Genomic DNA, 5,674 nt, shown 5'->3' with positions numbered 1-5,674 from the left:
AATGCCAATTTCCATTTAACTAACCACCACGATATGCTAAATTTTGCGTTAAGTCACTATAAATTTACAATTGTCACTTTTCCAAGTTGCGCGTTGCGCTTAAAATCATGATCGACTACTAGAATTTGACAATTATCAAATCACACTTCTCCCATCGTGATGAAAATTATAGATCCTTACTGGAATTTCACAATTGTCAAACTACCTAGTTCCGCGTTGTGCCATTCTTTAAAATCAGATTTCCTAGTGTAATTTTCACTCTTTTCTTACTTAAGAAAATCCCCACTTACACATCATTTTGCAAACCTGATTGCTTTCCTCAATTGTGGTAATCTTCTCATTTTTAGTTTGCAATTCCCTACAATCTCAAACAAAAATAACAAATATTGTAAGTAAAAGTGGGTTGCCTCCTACTCAGCGTCTTAATTTTGGTCGTGGCATGACTTATCTTTCTGTATTTTTCTTTTTGTTTTGATTTTACAATCTAAAATTTAAACTACCTATTACAATACATGTGTGGGTTGCCTCCCACATAGTGCCTTATTTTACGTCGTGGCATGACTCAGCTCATCATCACTCATCAGGAAAAGTGATAGATTCCTTGTGCTTATTCGGATGATCCACCCAATAATGCTTTATACGCTGTCCATTCACAAGGAAATTCTCCATCTTCTCTTTATTCCATAGCTCCACAGCTCCATGGGGTGTCATATGCACCACCTCAAAAGGTCCAGACCATTTCGATCGTAATTTATCCAAAACAACTTAAGCCGCTAATTAAAAAACAACACAAATTGTCCGTGTTCAAATTCCCTAACTTGAATTTACTTGTCATTCCATCTTTTGGTCTTCTCCTTGTAAAGATTGGCATTTTCATAGGCGTGGAGTCTAAACTCATCAAGCTCATTCAGTTGCAATAACCTTCTTTCCCCCGCGGTAGTCATCTCAAAGTTCAGCTTCTTCACCACCTAATATGTTTGGTGTTCCAATTCCACAGGAAGATGACATACCTTACCATACACCAAGTGATATGGAGATGTCCCAATGGGAGTCTTGTACGCTGTTCGATATGCTCAAAGTGCATCATCTAGCTTCTCCAGCTAATTTTTTCTCTGCCCGTTCACGGCCTTCTGAAGTATTTGCTTAATTTCCAAGATGGGATACCTCTACTTGTCCACTCGTTTAAGGATGGTATGCAGTGGAAACCTTGTGCCTAATACCATACTTAGCAATAAGATTTTTAAACTAGGTGTTGATAAAGTGCGTACCTCCATCATTAATTATTGCTCTTGGTGTACCAAATCTGGAAAATATGTTCACAAACTTCATCACCACTCTTGCATCATTAATCGGAATCACCATAGCTTCCACCCATTTAGAGACATAGTCAACCACTACAAGAATGTATAGATTACCTTTCGAAGGTGAGAATGGGCCCATTAAATTGATCCCCCAAACATCAAAGACTTCTATTTCTAAAATATTATTGAGGGGCATCTCATGATGCCTAGATATAGTACCCAACCTTTGATATTGATCATAATTATTTACAAAAGCCACTGCATCTCTAAACAAAGTAGGCCAGTAAAAACCTGATTGCAACATTTTTCTTGTAGTCCTCTCACCCCCATATAGAGATGAGTGGCAGTCATGTAACACTTTTGAAAATTCATTCTCTAGGATACACCTACGAATAATTCTATCTGGACCCTGCTTGAAAAGGTACGGTTTGTCCTAAATGTAAGCATGAGAATCATGAAGTAATTTCTTCCTTTGTTGTGTGGTGGTCTTAGGAGGATACACCTTACAAGCTATCAAGTTCATAATGTCAGCATGCCATAGGAACTCAACTCATATAATGACAACAACTTCTCATCAGGAAACACTTCCTTAATACTCAAAAATTCATCCACAATATGGTCTCAATTTTCCTACCGTGATAAGTGATCAACAACTTGATTTTCAGCTCCCTTTCTATCTTGTACCTCAAGATCAAATTCTTAAAGTAGAAGAATCCACCTAATTAGTCATGGCTTTGTATCCTTTTTGTTCACAAGATACTTAATGGCAACATGGTTTGTATGAACAATAACTTGGTACCAACTAAGTAAGTCTGAAACTTATCAAATGCATATACCATGACCAACATCTCTTGCTCTGTAATTGTGTATTTAACTTGAGCATCATTCATTACCTTGCTAGCATAGTAGATCGATCGAAATACCTTCTCTTTTCTCTAACCCAACACTGCTCCCACTGCAATGTAACTAGCATCACACATCAGCTCAAAAGGTAACTCCTAATCTGGTGAGAGCAAAATAGGTGCTTCCATCAACTTCTTCTTAAGCTTTTCAAAAGCTACATGGAAATCAGCCCCAAACTTGAACTTGGCTTATTTCTCTAACAATTTGCACATGGGACTTGTAATCTTTGAGAAATCTTGAATGAATCATCTATAGAACCCAGCATGTCCCAAAAAACTCTGCACTCCTTTGACTGTGACTGGATGAGGTAACTTTTGAATCACTTCAACCTTTGCTTTGTCCACTTCCAGCCCTTTGCATGACACTTTTTGGCCTAAGACAATTCCTTCCTTAACCATAAAATGGCACTTTTCCTAATTCAACACCAAGTTTGTTTCTTTGCATTGAGCTAGAACTTTGTCGAGATTTCGCAAACACTTTTCAAATAAATTACCACACATAGAAAAATCATCCATGAATACCTTCACAAATTCTTCCACTATGTCTGAAAATATCCCCATCATACACCTCTAAAATATAACAGGTGAATTGCATAAGTTAAAAGGCATACATCTGAATGCATATGTACCGTATGGATAAGTAAACCTGGTCTTCTCTTGGTCTTCCAGTGCTATGCTTATCTGATTATAGATGGAGTACCCATATAGAAAATAATAATATTCTTTTCCAACCAATCTATCCAGCGTTTGGTCAATGAAGAGTATTGGATAGTGATCTTTACGAGTTGCTTCATTCAATATCCAATAATCTATACATATTCTCCAACCGGTCACTGTACGTGTGGGAACTAAATCATTATCATCATTGGTTATTACTGTCATTCCTCCCTTCTTTGGTACACAGTGCATCGGACTCACGCATTTGCTATTGGAAATTGGGTAAATAATACCATTATCTAACCACTTGATCACTTCTTTCCTGACCACCCCCTTTATCACAGGATTCAATCTTCCTTATTGCTACACTCTAGGTCTGTACTCCTCTTCCATGTAAATATTGTGCATGCAAAATGCTGGATTGATTCCTAAAATATTAGACATTTGCCAGCTAATCACCTTCCTTTTCCTCTTGAGAACTGCTACAACTTTCTTTACCTGTACATCTGATAATCCTGCAGACAAAATAACAGGCAAGGTATATTGATCACTAAGAAAACCATATTGTACGTGAGCAGGAAAAACCTTAAGCTCCAAGTTAGGAGCTTCTTCGACTGAAGGCTTGAGTGGTGGACCAATTGGTCTTTTCAAAGGCTTAATCAACACTTTGTTTGTCTCAATTATGGTCAAATTCATAACCTGGACCAATTTGAATACTTCCACATCTCCATACAGATCATAACCCATCAAAGCTCGCTCTAATAAATCATCAGATAAAAGCAACTACCAATCCGAAGCAAGATCAATAACCGATATAGAAGACAACTCTTCATACATGGCTAGCAGTTTTAATGCTTTGTACACATCAAAAACCTCTACTTTATCATGCCCTCGTATTGTCATTTTTTTAGCTGCCACATCAATGAGTGACTGTCCTATTGCTAAGAAGGGTCGTCTCAAATAAATGGAATAACTGGATCAGCCTCAAAGTCAAGAATCACAAAATTCATCGAAAATATTAAAGATCCCACTTGCACCAACACATCTTCAATAATACCATCTGGTCTAGCAAGTGACCTATCTGCCAACTGCAACACAATAGTCGTGGGTTTGGGACTCCCAAGACCCATCTTTCGGTACCATGATGTGGGTATGATATTTATGCTAGCACTTAAGTTATACAATCCATTTGCACAAATATTCTGACCAATTGTAATCTGTACGGTGAAACTTCTCGGGTTCTTCAACTTCGTGGGCAGTTTATTTTAAATTTTAGACGTACACTCTTGAGTAAGTGCAACTGTAGCATATTCAGTCAACCGGTTCTTATTTGTAACAATATCCTTCAAGTATTTAGAATATTTTGTTACACTTTATAGAATGTCAACAAGAGAAAGGTTTACTTGAACTTTTTTTAGAAGATCTAGAAACTTCTTAAAACTGTCTTTCTCTTAATGCTTCCTTTCTATTTGAGGAAAGGGTAAGGGGATAGTCTTCTTCTCCACACGAATCTCTTCACTTGTCTCTTTTTCCTTGACTTTCACTTTTGCATTCTCTTGCAAACTGTCATCAGTGACTATGGGATTATCCTGCTCCTGAGCCATCTCCTTAGTTTGTATCCCACTCCTTGTTGTAACCGCATTCACCTATTTAGGATTAGCCTTAGTGTCACTAAGAAATGCTCCTTGTGGCCTTATATTCTGTGATCCTGTAATTTAACCCAACTGTAACTCTAGGTTTCTTATGAGCAATTGTTGACTCTTCAACTTAGCTACAAATTGTGCTTGTTAAGCCTTCATGTCTATTGGAAACTATGCTTGTTGAGCTATAAACTCTTAATCAACTCCTCTACATTACTATTCTGAGCAGTTGCCTGATTATTCTGAACTGATTGTGGATTTGATTGCACTTGTCCCTTATACTGATTTGTATTCTGTGCCCTGATGTCCACCCCATGAGAAATTATGGTGGTTCCTCCAATTTGGATTATACGTACTGCCAAAATTCTATTGGCCTTGACGATTTACATTCCCTACATAGTTGACTAAATCTGGATTAACAGAACATTCATTTGCTTTATGCTTACTGCTTCCACAAACTTCACACTACGAATATACCTATTGAACCGTATTTGCTGTGGCTGCTGGTTATGTTGCACCCAACTTTAAGTTGTTGAGTTGAGTAGTCATATTATTCTGCATTGCTGCAATTTGTGCTTGTAATACAGTGAACCGATCAACCTCCAAAACCCCTGCAACCTTCTTGGGAGCGTTCCTTGAGTCTGTATGCCAATCAGGATTCCTTTATGCGATTCGATTCAGTAAGGTATACAGTTCTTCATATGCTTTCTCCAAAGCTTTGCCTCCTACTGCTGAATCCAAGAGAATCTTCGTATTAGACTCAAGGCCTTCTATAAATGTGTGCATCAAAACATCATTTGATTGATGGTGATAAGGACAATTTCTGAGTATGCCCTTAAATCTCTCCCAAGCTTGGTAAAGATTTTCTCTATTTTTCTGTCTAAAACTTAATCTCACTCCTTAATCATGCAGTCTTCTAGGATGGAAAGAATCGAATGAGAAGCTTCCGAGCACAATCTTCCTATGAAGTGATAGAGTGTGTGGTTAAGCATATAACCATCTCTTTGCTTCCCCCATTAGATAAAAGTGGAAGAGTTTCAATCTGACATAATCAATATTTATATCTTCAGGAATATATGTATCGCTTATTTCCAGGAAGGTCTGTAAATACTGCTGGAAATCCTCGTGTAAAAGTTTGTGAAATTCCCCCATAGATTTCAACAATTGCACCATA

At 37.6% G+C, this 5,674-nt stretch overlaps 1 non-coding gene across 1 annotated transcript; it reads left to right on the top strand.

Annotated features, from left to right (window-relative positions):
• Positions 1-5,302: 5,302 nt before the first annotated feature.
• Positions 5,303-5,407, top strand: LOC124889210. The gene has a single exon (XR_007047819.1). It is a non-coding gene; the product is annotated as a small nucleolar RNA R71 (small nucleolar RNA).
• The last annotated feature ends 267 nt before the right edge of the window (positions 5,408-5,674 follow it).

The sequence above is a fragment of the Capsicum annuum genome, chromosome 11 (assembly GCF_002878395.1).
Source record: "Capsicum annuum cultivar UCD-10X-F1 chromosome 11, UCD10Xv1.1, whole genome shotgun sequence".
Lineage (NCBI taxonomy): Eukaryota > Viridiplantae > Streptophyta > Magnoliopsida > Solanales > Solanaceae > Capsicum > Capsicum annuum.
Note: the sequence above shows the minus strand (reverse complement) of the source record. Positions and strands in the feature narration are given on the sequence as shown.